This window comes from Triticum dicoccoides, chromosome 7B, assembly GCF_002162155.2.
Source record: "Triticum dicoccoides isolate Atlit2015 ecotype Zavitan chromosome 7B, WEW_v2.0, whole genome shotgun sequence".
NCBI lineage: Eukaryota > Viridiplantae > Streptophyta > Magnoliopsida > Poales > Poaceae > Triticum > Triticum dicoccoides.
The window spans coordinates 114,264,636-114,279,401 of record NC_041393.1 but is presented as its reverse complement, the minus strand read 5'-3'; the positions used below and the strand labels follow the sequence as shown (position 1 = coordinate 114,279,401).

The 14,766-nt window shown below is 45.1% G+C and overlaps 1 pseudogene; it reads right to left on the bottom strand.

Annotated features, from left to right (window-relative positions):
- Positions 1 to 3,042: 3,042 nt before the first annotated feature.
- Positions 3,043 to 12,288, bottom strand: LOC119338707 (annotated as a pseudogene).
- Positions 12,289 to 14,766: the final 2,478 nt, after the last annotated feature.

Sequence of the window (14,766 nt, the reverse complement as noted above, 5' to 3'; positions counted from 1 at the left end):
CAAACAAATTAATTTTTTTTACTATTTTTTAGAATCTACTGTTCATATTGGTGCATTTGTGCTGAATATTAGAGTAACACTTTTGGCTTCGGAGCATTTTATAGTTTATATATACTACATATGGATTGAAATGATTAAACAAACACAGTAAAACACGTCTATATACATTTGATTTAGAAAACATTAAAACATTTTTATAGTAGTGGAAGGAGGGAGTATTTGGGTCTCACCAACTTGGGTAGTACGTCAGAGGAAACAGTCCACTTTCTGGGTCATTTCCTTTCCTTTTTCATATATATATAGGCTCGCCAAACTTTTAACGGTTTAAAAGTTTTTAAAAAATATGAAATAAATATGGGAGCATCTCTCTAATGTAATAAGATGATCCAACAGAGGGATTGTGAAAATATGCATTTATGTGTTATCGGCAAAAATAATAAGCATTTCAGCTCACTACGACATAAATATATACTGAACTATTTGTTTTTTTTGTCGAGGATACATACAGTTGCATTTTTTAATCCCTTCGTTGGATCATGTTATATAGTGTGTTGTTTCAGTATTTGTTTCGGGGTTTTTGAGAACTTTTCCATCGTTGAAACCCTTAAGTAGTTTTGTGGCAAGCTATTATAAAAAATCCTACTTATATATGTACACACACACACACACAGGAAAAAAAACCATGTCAATGCACGTGCATTCTACTAGTATCTTGTAGAAGTGAAGTTTTAGCAAAACATGTGATAAACATGCTTCATGTGTTGCTAGAATCTCTGATAGACACCTTTCCCATCGTGTTCGTAGATCTTTTCCAAATTAGGGAGTGACAAGCCAAAATTAATAGACTCTGCAGAGGTGCGCTACTTTACCCATGAACGATTAACTTAGCCTTTCTGCCAGATCCATAACCTTGCACATCCAAGATTCATGGCCAAGTCTAAGATCCGAGTCTTTCATCCTTCTGTGTCTACCAATGCCCCTGCCTCTGGCTCTTGAGGTATTCGCTCCGTGGCCCAAAATCTGCTAAGGTAGGGTTTATACAGCCCCGTGACAGATGAACTTATGCCTCTCTAGTGATAAAGGTTTAATAACCCTCTATTTATGACACCAACAACCCATAGGATATCTCGGCTCCCTGGACCGGCTATGCGGATTTACTCCCCACGGCGATAACTTGTGCGAGGGCACAAAGGCATTAAGAAGGCGCTACTTACTCACTCGTCCCATTCTAGGCTCCGTGGTCAACGTTATCGCTACTGCGCTAGAATGCTTGTTGAATTTACTTATTAAGCCCAGTGCAATGAAAACTCTACCACCGTGTGACATCCTAAGTTCCACCGCCCACCACAATTTGTAGTACTTGCAACATAACTTTGATTTTATGCAATGAATAGATACGATAAAGTTTTATAAATGTGCTTTTCAAAAGAACAAAGGACCTGAGCAAAGGTATGAACTTGCCTATAAACAAACTTGGTTACGAAGATTCAACCGAAAACAATTGATTCAACTAAAAGCAATGAAGATCCTTTAGTCCCAAACAAGTTGGAATAGGCTAGAGAAGGCTAGAGGTGATTCTTGAAACTCCGGGATCTGGAAAATTAGTCTCGTAAGGACACCAATTTCTCCTATAAAGGATGTTGGAGTGCATGTCTTCTTGGGCTGCTCGAGGGCGAAGAGTGCCTTTTGCTCGTCCGTTTGTGGCTGGCTTGCTGCAGGAGCCTCTCGGGGCTGCTCTCCACCATCCGATGAGTAAATTGCAGAAAACCACCACTTTGAAGACAAGCTTTGCGAAAACCACCACAATACATTTTTTTTGCAAAAAACACCATGTCTACGGTAATCTTTTTGCAGAAAGCACTGATCGGCGGATTGGAGCGTTTTAAGCATGTTTATGACAGGTGGGTCCAGATTTTACAAGGAGGCCCTTGTGTCAAAATAAAAAAAGCAATCAGCTCCATGGACGAGCTCTTCTTCGCCAGCGGTGTGGCCGCGCCGGCGATGCAGCCCCAACGACGCGGGCAGAGATGACCCGATCCCGACGGGGTCTGGACGAACTGGAGGGAGGCGAGGCGGTTCCCGACGGGTCCGGCTGCTGTCACCGCCGGCGAGGACTGCCCGAGCTGGGGAGGACCAGCAGGCTCAGGCACACCACAAACCTCGAGATCCCGTCGCCGTTGGCGCCTGATCCATCGGGCCTGCCGCGTCGCTGGTGACGGTGATGGTGCCTGGCCGGGGAGGGCGACGGGAACCACCAGCAGCTGCTCGTGCTGCCTCCTGGGGACTCGGGCTCCTCGTCCACCAGCCGCGGCAGCGACGAGGATGACGCGTCCGACCTGCGCGAGGCAACGGCGGCGGCGGGCCTGGGCGAGGGAACGGCGGAGGCGGGCCTAGCGAGGCAACGGCGGCGACGAGCCTGGCGAGGCAACGGCGGCGGCGGGCCTGGGCGAGGGAACGGCGGCGGCGGGCCTAGCGAGGCAACGGCGGCGACGAGCCTGGCGAGGCAACAACGACGGTGGACCTGGTGAAGATAAGATGAACCAGTTTTTTTCTTTTTTCTTCCAATGACAGGTGGACCCACATAGGGATGATAACGTTACCAGACGTTGCCGTTACATGCGAGATGTTAAGCGGTGCCACATCAGCCTGACTGGCGGGTCCCCTCTGTCATAAACTCACTTATCTGAGCCCGATCCGCCGATCAGTGTTTTCTGAAAAAGATTACCGAAGACATGGTATTTTCTACAAAAAAAATGTATTGTAGTGTTTTTCGCAAAGCTTGCCTTCAAAGTGGTGGTTTTATGCAATTTACTTCCATCCGATCTGTCCATACTTTCTAGCACCCGCTGGCTGGATTTATATTTCAGATGGTGAAAGTGAAAAACAATGATAGAAATAAATATGTCAACCAGTAATTAGGCTTGTCCATACATAAATTGCGACAATATTAAAAAAGACATATCTTTTCAGTACCATCATTGGCTAGTACTCCCTCCGTCCGAAAATACTTGTCATTGAAATGGATGTATCTAGATATATTGTAGTTGTAGATACATCCATTTTCATCTATTTTGATGACAAGTATTTCCGGACGGAGGGAATACAAAACACCACTTGGAACAGGTTTCTAGCATATGCACTACTAAAACAGCACCTAGAACAGATGCCACAATACCACTACACCAATACTCCTATATTACAACATTGTAGTAATACACAGATTAAATGACTTAAAGATGGTCTCATGTCAACACACACGACGGAAACAGGACCAAGCAACACGAACTTCCATATTGCAGGAGCCAACGCTGAGATTGATGCCTGGAGGGCTTAAACCGACTCTATGAGATTTTAAAACTGCTTCGCTGGTCTCAGCAACATATCCCTTGTTAACTGGAATTGCCATTACTGAAACCTTCAGGTTCCTCTCAAGTTCAACAGAGACCACACGTCGTGAGAGCGTGATCACACCATCAGCATGAACAGGCAAACCACCATCTTCAAATTCAAGTAACTTGACCTGTAGGTTGTCATCACTACGGGAATACACCACGAAAACCGTCTGGCCACGACCCGCCAACGATTCTAATAAAGACTGTAGCCTCCACCGACTCTTGAATGTGATCAAATTTAAATTCCAGCGTGCTAAGCCTGCTAGGGTAAACGCTCTCAGGACAGTATCCAGCTCTAAACACCACAACAAGAGCACTTAAATCTTTATCCTCAGGTTCTGTAGTGCCCTTCACTTTCAGCGAAACCTCAATGTATGAAGGCTCATATGCCACGACAATAGCACGGGTAGGACATGTCAGTGCTAGGTAGCAATCCTGCAAGAGCAGGACAAAAATTAACCAAACGACAATGTTCATTTCATCAAATAATAACAATCAACTCTGGAGTAGAATATTCAATTTAATCTACTTTAACAGCAAAATGGCTAACTTTAACAGCAAAATGGCAAGATGTATGAATTACTAAATCTGACACAACAAATGCATAAATAGTTGCTTATGATTGCTTCAATAACCGAATCTAGCAATGGCAAATGCAAGAAAAAAATGCGTACAATTAGCAGAAAAGTTGCACATAATGCCAAGATGTTAAAACAAAACCAAGAGAGAAGAGCTAAGTACGAACATCCTGGGTGATGGTTTGGCAGTTAGTCCTTGGACGGTGGAAAATAATATTGCGCTTCTGATCCACGACATCACGTGCAGCTATGATACCATACACTTCCAGTGGCCAGCGCAAATCCCCTTTGATTGATGCAACTTTGACTGACATAATCTGCAGAGTGTCCATGGCCTGGACCGATCGTTCAGAAGCAGGATTCGTGTGACACATGGCAGGGATAGATGCTGCATTGATTAATCACATGTAAATAAAGCAGTTAATTAATTAGTTAGCTAAAGGAGATAAATTCTGATCCATTGATGTATGTTGCAATTGATATCAAATTGGTATGAGTGATGGCAGAACACACAAAGGAAGTGTGCATGGATACATGTAAGAAACATATACGGATAGATGCTGCATGAATTGACCACATGCATGTAAATAAAGATAAATCTATTTAGATCCACTGGTGTATGCATGGGTACCAGCGACAGGCAGAACATTTGTGACGCGTGCGTGCATGCATGGATCCTCCTACCAAGTTGTTCATAGAAGGGAATGAATCAAGAGAAGTGTTGGGCGGGGAAGGGACTTACTGGTTTGGTCGAAGGTAGCACCGCAGCAGCGAGCGTAGAATCTGTTCCAGAAAGAGCGAAACTCGGCAGCGAACGATTCTTCCTCACATTGTGCCGGTCCAGTCTCCTTGTCATCTACAGCTTCGTCAGCAGCTTCGTCCACCTTGCTGGCAGATTTTTCAGCCATTGACTTGGCAATAATCCTGGCCCTCTCTTCAGGCGTCAACTTTCTATACGAACTCACCTATTCCTAATTAACTCACCCGGCAACCTTGATCGCTAGTTAGAACCTAAACCGGGACGAACTTGTCCATGCAAAGCCAACTCCAATACGTACTAGTACAGCACATATTTGGATTCGCTCCAACACATCTTGACCCTTGCGTCGTTCAACAATCCGATTCCTCTGATAACTGATTTCGCTTTGTCGCCTGCATGCCAGATATCTTTCCCAAGGCTTCTTTCTCTCCTCTGCGTGTAACCGACATCCACCCCCCTCAGAGGCGTTTCTTCACCATGTAAATACACTCATCACATCAATGAAATCCAGAACATCTCTCTCGATTCTCTCTCAATCTCTCGCTTGAACACGTTAAAAGCACGCTCGAACCACTGGATTCGGCTAAGATCGCAGGAGAAGGCCAGAGAAGAAGGATGAACAGGGGCGTCAGCTTCCATCGATTAAGGATGGAACGTCTTGAACACGCTCTGCCGAGAGAGTAAAATCAAAAGAAAAACCAATATTGCGGAAAAACACATGTTACCGATCTCCGTTGAAGACCTCAACTAAGAAGGAAAAATAATAGAGATTGGCTAATCATTACCTAATTGATCTTGTATCCTTGTGATCTAACAATGGATTTGTTTTCTCATGTACGTGCACTCACAGATTCACACAAAGAAGCAATCAATCGTGTACTACAAGTAGGAACCGAAAAGCTGCAACAGAAGAGAAGAAGAAGAACAGAGATGCCTGTCGACGATCGACGGTGCCCTCGAGAGTCGAGAGAGACTGAACCCGGACCCCATGGAGAACACGAATCGCCCAAGAAGCCTAACCCGTCGTCGCCGGACTGTACTGAAGCCAATCATCCCGGCTCACCCGCAGCCATCGGCGCAATTAACAAGGTGCTTGCCCAGCGTCGGCTCCCTCCAGCCCAGCGCGGACGAGGAAGCCAACGGCCGGCGCGACGGCTACCCACGCGCATGGACCACGAGCAGCGAATTAGGCGCTCCGGCGCGGCGCCCGCCAGCCGAGGGCGACGCCCTCCGGCGTGACGCGGTGTACCCTGCGTAGAAGGGGAAGTGGATGGGGAAGTCACCTCAACTATAGTGCAATCTAGTGCAAAACTAAGAAGGAAAGTCAATAATACTGTAGCGAATAATATATTTATCTACTGTAACAGGTTATGTGTGTGATTACTGTTCATGTAAATAAATTTAAAATTAATTTTATTGCATCATAATTTCGTGTGTATGTAATTTTTGTAAATGTATACAATAGATTTCTAATTTGCAAATTAATTCAAGTCATTTTAGCCTTAATCATATGGATGTGAAGGAGGGAAGTTAGGGAATTGTAGTTTATGTGACTTCTCTTTTTCATGTTAGAGGATCATCATGTAGAAGGGAGCGGCTGAACGAATCGATCGATTTATCCACAGTTCCACATACAGGAAGCGGCAGGGAACCTTATCCCTCCGTTATTTTCCACTTCGTGTTATCTGCTGAAAACTCCTTGTAGTTTTGGTTCATTCCTCCGACTTATCCAAACTTTGCAAACAGCCTTGGCATCATATGCTAATCTAGTATAAGTCCCTAATATTTCAACCATGTATACATGTATAGTGACGGTGCCCTGCACCGGGGGTGGCTCTCTCAAGGAGTCTGGCATCGGTGTCTACAAGGGGCCTGCTTGGCCCAGAACAAGGGAGAAATCCCAGGGAGCGCCAGAGATCTTCGTGTCCTCCAAGACATAGGGCGCCCGTGTCCCAGATCGCATCTACCGCCATGTAACCCTAGACCTCCCTGCCTATATAAAGGAAGGTCGGGGGCCCCTCTAGATCATCTATTCTCATATAGACAAACTCTTGGTATTGATCTCATACACCGTTGTAACCCCTCGTACGTACGAGGTATCCATCCACCATGAATAACGAAAATAAGCAGGACGCAGGGTATTACTCTCCGAAAGCCCGAACCTGGATAAACCCTTTGTGTGACCTCTGATCTAAAACTTTCATCCATGCTTGGACCCCTACCGAGGGATCTGATGGTATTTTGAACCGTCGGTTGGCATGCCAGGCATGGGCAGTGCTACTTCTTGAGTTTGCGTTGGTTTTTCGCTTGAAGAGGAACGGGTGATGTAGCAAAATAGAGATAAGTATTTCCCTCAGTTTGAGAACCAAGGTATCAATTCAGTAAGAGGTACAAGCAAGTCTCCAATCTATGCACATACACAAACAATCAAACACTTCCACCCAACGCGATAAAGGGGTTGTCAATCCCTTCATGGTCACTTGCAAAGGATGAGATCTGATAGAGATAGATATAAAAAAAATACTAAAACGTAAGAAAAAGTAAAAACAAATAAATTGTAGCAAGATATTTTTGGGTTTTTTGGTTTATAGATCTGAAAATATATGATGGAAAATAGACCCCGAGGCCATAGGTTTCACTAGAGGCTTCTCTCTTGAAGATAGCATACGGTGGGTGAATAAATTACTGTTGAGCACTTGATAGAAAAGCGCAAAGTTATGATGATATCTAAGGCAATGATCATGAATATAGGCATCACGTCCGTGACAAGTAGACCGACTCCCGCCTGCATCTACTACTATTACTCCACACATCGCCCGACTCCTGCCTGCATCTAGAGTATTAAGTTCATAAGAACAGAGCAAAGCTTTAAGTAAGATGACATGATGTAGAGGGATAAACTCAAGCAATATGATGTAACCCATTTTTTATCCTCGATGGCAACAATACAATATGTGTCTCGGTACCCCTACTATGTCACTGGGTGAGGACACCGCAAGATTGAACCCAAAACTAAGCACCTCTCCCATTGCAAGAAAAACCAATCTAGTTGGCCAAACCAAACCAATAGTTTGAAGAGAAGTACAAAGATATCTTAATCATGCATAAAAGAGTTCAGAGAAGACTCAAATAATATTCATGGATAATCTGATCATAAATCCACAATTCATCGGATCTCAACAAACACACCGCAGAAAAGTATTATATCGAATAGATCTCCAAGAACATCGAGGAGAATATTGTATTGAAGATCAAAGAGAGAGAAGAAGCCATCTAGCTACTAGCTATGGACCCACAGGTCTATGGTAAACTACTCATGCATCATCGGAAGAACAACAAAGGTTGATGTAGAGGCCCTCCGTGATTGAATCCCCCTCTGGCAGATCGCCGGAAAAGGCCCCAAGATGGGATCTCACGGTAACAGAGGCTTGCGGCGGCGAAAAAGTATTTTGGTGGATGCCTCTGATGGTTTGGGAATATTTGGGAATTTATAGGCCAAGAATTAGGGTTAGGAGACCTCTGAGGGGCCCACTAGCCCTTAGGGCACACTCCCAAGGGGCACGCCTAGCAGGCTTGTGGCCACCTCGGGCACCTCCTGGCCCCCTCTCCAAGTCCTACTGGTGTCTTCTGGTCCAAGAAAAATCATCGCGAAAGTTTTATTCCGTTTGGTATTCATTTTCTGTAAAACTCTAAAACAAGGGAAAACAAAAACTGGCACTGGGCTCTGGGTTAATAAGTTAGTCCCAAAAATAATATAAAATAGCATATTAATGCATATAAAACATCCAACACAGATAATATAATAGCATGGAACAATAAAAAATTATAGATACGTTGCAGACATATCTGGCAGCGCTGGCTGCAGACCGATCTTGGATTGGATCTGTTCCATCCTCCGGCGACCTCTCGCTGGGAACGAGCCTAGTCTTTGGCTTCCTCACCTTCCTCTTTGATGAGACGGACCAGGTAAACATCAACCTATCGGCCCACCGCAACACTCAAGGATCTTCAACGGGACCCCGTGGTGGTGGCCCCCGATCTGGAGGGTTTGCGCCGGTGCCAGGGTCGGCGAGGTTGAAGGAAATATGCTCTAGAGGCAATAATAAAGTTGTTATTTTATATTTCCTTATTCATGATAAATGTTTATTATTCATACTAGAATTGTATTAACCGGAAACTTGATACATGTGTGAATACATAGACAAAACACCGTGTCCCTAGTATGCCTCTATTTGACTAGCTCGTTGATCAAAGATGGTTAAGTTTCCTAGCCATGGACATGTGTTGTCATTTGATGAACGGGATCACGTCATTAGGAGAATGATGTGATGGACAAGACCCATCGGTTAGCTTAGCAAAATGATCATTCAGTTTTATTGCTACTGCTTTCTTCATGTCAAATACATATTCCTCTGACTATGAGATTATGCAACTCCCGGAAACCGGAGGAATGCCTTGTGTGCTATAAAACGTCACATCATAACTGGGTGATTATAAAGATGCTCTACAGGTATCTCCGAAGGTGTTTGTTGGGTTGGCATAGATCGAGATTAGGATCTGTCACTCTGAGTATCAGAGAGGTATCTTTGGGCCCTCTCGGTAATGCACATCATATGAAGCCTTGCAAGCAATGTCACTAATGAGTTAGTTACGGGATGATGCATTACGGAACGAGTAAATAGACTTGCCGGTAACGAGAATGAACTAGGTATGAAGATACCGACGATCGAATCTCGGGCAAGTAACATACCGATGACAAAGGAAATAACGTATGTTGACATAGCGGTTCAACCGATAAAGATCTTCGTAGAATATGTGGGAACCAATATGAGCATCTAGGTTCCACTATTGGTTATTGACCGGAGAGGTGTCTCAGTCATGTCTACATAGTTCTCGAACCCGTAGGGTCCGCACGCTTAACGTTTGATGATTATATGTATTATATGAGTTATGTGTTTTGGTGACCGAAGGTTGTTCGGAGTCCCAGATGAGATCACCGACATGACAAGGAGTCTTGAAATGGTCGAGAGGTAAAGATTGATATATTGAAAGGTAGTATTCGGACACTGGAAGCGTTCCGGAATGTATCGGGTACATACCGGAGTACCGGAGGGGTTACTGGAACCCCCCGTGGAAAGATATGGGCCATTGGAGGGAGGCTAACCAGCCCACAAGGGGCTGGCGCGACCCCCACAAGGGAGGAGGCCGAATTGGACTAGGGAACGTGTTAGGAAACGTAGCATGCAATTTCAAAAATTTCCTACACTCACGCAAGATCTATCTAGGAGATGCATAGCAATGAGAGGGGAGAGTGTGTCTACGTACCCTCGTAGACCGAAAGCAGAAGCGTTTCACAACGCGGTTGGTGTAGTCAAACTTTCTTCACGATCCAACCGATCTAGCACTACTGTAGGATGCAGCTAACGCGACACTACGATCAGAGACCCTTTGAGAAACTGTGTGCGGTGCAATAATCGCAAACGATGGTGTCAGAGAACCGTCAAAAATCTCCAAAACGTTTGCGATGACGGATGCATCAAACACGGGTAAGATTTTAGTTGCGTGTGCGATGCAGGGCATACGGTTGATTCAGCAGAACTGTTTGGGATGAGGAAGAACAACAGAAACGGGCAGCCATATCAATGTGTGTGCAATATACGGCATACAGTTCGCTCCGATGAACCGTTTGCGATGATTGAGGTGAACACAAACGATTCAGCGTAACAAGATGTGTGTGATACCCAGAAAATAGGTCGGTAATCAAAATTGTGTGTGATCATTATAGACAGCCCATACGGTCTTTTATTGTGAATTGTGTGTTTGTCAGGGCCCACAGTTTAACAAACCAACCTGTGGGCGATAATGTAGAAGATCTTTGTCGAATACATATTACTAACCGTCTGCGATGAGATTGACAGGATAAACAAAGATATATACAGTCTTCTTAATTTAGTCCTTCTTCTTCTTCTTCTTCTTCTTCTTCTTCTTCTTCTTCTTCTTCTTGTTGTTGTTGGATGGCCCCGTGACATCGTCTTGGCGAGGACGCTTCTTGCCGCTGACCGTTGGCTTTTCATCGCCGTCGCTGTCGTCATCGTCGTTGCTGTCGTCGTCGTCCTTCTCCTTGTTCAACCATTCCTCTTCATCATCATCGTTGTCCCGATCTTCTTCGTCCTCCGACGGCTCCTCGTCCGTCTGGTTGTCGTCTGACGACTTCGGAGGTGGTGTCCCTTCCATGAACCAGATATAATCGAGGTCTGAGCTCGACGCTGGACTCATGGAAGATGAGCGGGATGATTCTGATGTTGACCTATCATCGGGCGCCAGACTGCTGGCTGAACTGTCGTCCTTGTTGTCGCTCGACATGGCTGCAAAGTGTGTGTTAGTGTGTAGCGCGGCCTGCCGGGGACGATGAAGATGGTGGACACTTAAGCAGGGTATATATGCAGAGAAGAGGAACTACCAATTGAAGCGGGGGTTGACGTATTATCTAACCGCAATTATTTGTACCCAGTCGCTCCAAATTCCCAGGGTTGCGCATGACTCCTATTGGCTATTTGGTTGATTTCCTTTTTCAGGACAAAAACAAGGAACGAGTTTTGGGATTATGCACCGGTAACGGTACGAATTGAGTAGGACAGTTGGCAAGCAATACATTGAGCTCTTCTTATTGATAAAGCCATTAATAATCAAACTAGAAAGGAAGAGAAAAAAGACAAAGAAAAATATCTGCACGAATCTTCGCGTAACATCAATGGCATAGGAGTACCTAGATGTGCATTATTTAGAGCACATCTAGATGTGCTTTAGCAATACTGTCAAACAAAACCCCTAATCATCATTGAAAACAGCGCATAGAACATGGCTAATGTGACAACCACAACTACACATGCTAGTTCCTTCTTGTCTCTTGCTTTAATCTGTTGCCTGTAATTGATTCTTTCTTGCTTCATCGTACTGATTGTACATTCCAGATCAGCCAGTTTCTTCTTCATCTTAACGTTATCTTCTGCGAGCTTGGTGATAACACTCTGAGCCCTGCCATGCCATTCTTCATCCAGCCAGTTAACAAAGGCACAAGCCTCATATCCCTGCCAATGTTAAATAGTATTCAGGATGAGCAGTGGCATTAACTCAAGTAAAATGATGAACTTAGCACTAACCTCTAAGGGGAAATTGAGAAACCGCCTGCCAATGTCGAATCCCTCCGTGCATACACGTCGAGCGGGAGTGTGCCCGTGCACACAACTCAGCTTTTGGTACTTCTCGGTGGTGCAAAACTCGAAGTCGAACTCATGTTGCGGGAGTCTGGAGTCATGCTTCGGATCCGGCAGCAGATCACTTTCCTGGGGGGGGATTCAATTCAGGACGGATTCAGCAAGGAGCTACTTTAGACATGCTAAAAAAGATCAGGATAGATTGGAACCTGACAGGACGATTCAGATCCGTAGTACACCTGCCTTCTGATGACCTTAGGCAAGTGCTTGGCGGCGACCGCCGTCGTGGCGACGGTAGGAGCAGGAGCAGCCGCAGCGAAACAATCAGCACCACTCGCCCGCATTCCCCCAATGTCAGCTCCATGCGAGGGAATTTGGAGGCTATGTATAGATTTGGGGGAAATGGGGAAACTGTAGGGAGAAGCTAATGGTCGGGAACTACTTATGGCACTATATGTTGGAGTATACGGCACACTGTTTATACATGTCGTTTGTGTCAGGTATTACAACGTCAAACATGATTTGCGCACCAAACCATGTGAGAAGACAACGTAGGTGAGACACGGTTGCCGTTCATAACCGTATGTGATGTACTACCATGTACATATAATTGAGTTACAATGATACCGTGTAAACAGCCGCTCTGCGGATATCCGTCAAAAAAACAACCGGTACGCATCTGGAGATGGCGGCGGCGGCCTAGGCAAGGGCTACCAGAGAATAGGTCAATCCTGGGTTGGTGGGTGGTGGTGGCGTCATAGGAGGTCAATCCGCGGTCTACGGCGGGAGATAGGAGGAGCTCAGTCGTCGAGGTCGGCGGCGGCGTGATTCGAGCACATCCATCGCGGTCGATGGCAGGATAGTGGAGGTCGAACTTCAGGCGACAGCCGCACTAAGCTTTGCTCCTCGACCCTGTTGTCTCGGCGTGCCGCCGCATCGCGCTTCTCTGTCTGCTGGGTCGAGGTCGCCGAGTGGCTACTTAATTAAGGTATTCTTTTCGTGAGTGGCTTAATTAAGGTATCCAATTCCTATGGGTAGTGTTGTACTAGTACTCTGCGTGTAAATTGACTGACCATGAATTTTTGTCATTGCACGTCTGGATAACAATATGGAGCGCCCTCAGTAATTATGAAAATAAAGCCTTGTGATTTATGCACGCATCATTGGGCAGAAGTTAATCCGTCTATCAATGTTGTTGTTTTGTTTTTAATTACCATTCATGTGGTGCAGATGGAACAATCTGAATGGATGAAGGATCGGAATACTGCAGATTTTATTAGTGGCATGACAGAGTTCCTGAATTTGGCTGAAAGTACAAAGAAGAGAATTGGTGATGCGGATTACATCCTATGTCCATGTGCTGATTGTGCCAATACAGAGTCACTTGTAGTTACAGATGTCCAGTGTCACTTAGTCTCTCGGGGATTAATGGATGGATATACACGTTGGACCAGAAATGGTGAAGACGAGGTCATGGATGAAGATACCCAGGGCTACGAGATGCCAAACCCCGATCAGTGTCACTTGGATGTTGAATCTAACATCGGGGCAGAGGCGTCAAGCTACCGATGGAACACCGGAAAGCCGAAACGCCCACTGGAAAACCAAGACGTCGACGCAGATGACGACGATCTTGATATGCCAGATTTTGCTGCTATGATTGCAGATTTCGAGGGCCCAGAAAAGGATATTATTGGGTACAAGGATCTACCAACCATTGATGCGGACTCTAAGAAAGAATTGTATCCAGGTTGCAAAAAGAAATATTCCAGGTTGAGTGCCACCCTGGCGCTTCTCAGATTTAAAGCAACAAACAGTCTATCAAACAAGGGCTTCACAGAGATGTTAGGTAATTTCAAAGAAATTCTTCCGAAAGATAATGTGCTCCCCGGAAGCATGAATAAAGGGAAGAAAATTGTTTGCCCATTGGAACTTGAAGTACAGAAGATACACGCTTGTGTGAATGATTGTATATTGTACCGTGGTGATTACAAAGATTTGCGTGCATGTCCCGAATGCAAGCATGCATCATACAAGCGCAGGAGAGCAAATGAAAAGTATAAATTGGACAACGAGATCAAGACAGGAATCCCGTTCAAGGTTGCTTGGTACCTGCCTTTAATTCCAAGGTTGAGGCGATTGTTTGCAAACCCTAGAGAGGCAAAGAGGTTGCGGTGGCATCATGATGAACGAATTGCGGATAAGTATATGAGGCACCCAAAAGATGGGGCTCAATGGGAATTAATCGACAACAAGTTTGAAGACTTTGCCAAGGATCCTAGAAGTATAAGGCTCGGGGAGTGTACTGACGGGATGAATCCTTTTGGCGATATGAGCACCAATCACAGCACATGGCCGGTGCTTCTGTGCATATATAACCTAGTTCCTTGGTTGTGTATGAAGAAAAAATACATTATGATGTCAATAATTATCCAAGGCCCGAAGCAACCTGGAAATGACATCGACATTTACTTTCAACTACTGGTAGAAGAACTGCTGACAGTGTGGATAGATGCACCCTTGTAAAATGTTATGATGCTTACAAAAAGGAGATTTTCGATCTACATGCGATGCTGGTGCACACCACTCAAGATATGCCATCATTAGGCAACACATCGGGTCAGAAAACAAAGGGAGATGTAGGGTGTGTCACATGCATGGATAGGACAGCTAGCAGAAGATGTCCCTACTTGCGCAAAACCGTGTATTTGCGTCATCGTAGGTTCTTACGGAAAAATCACCCATACATAAAGATGAAAGCTGAATTTGATGGTACGGCAGAGGTAGAAGTGGGCCTAGGACCCTATGATGGGGAGGTGGTC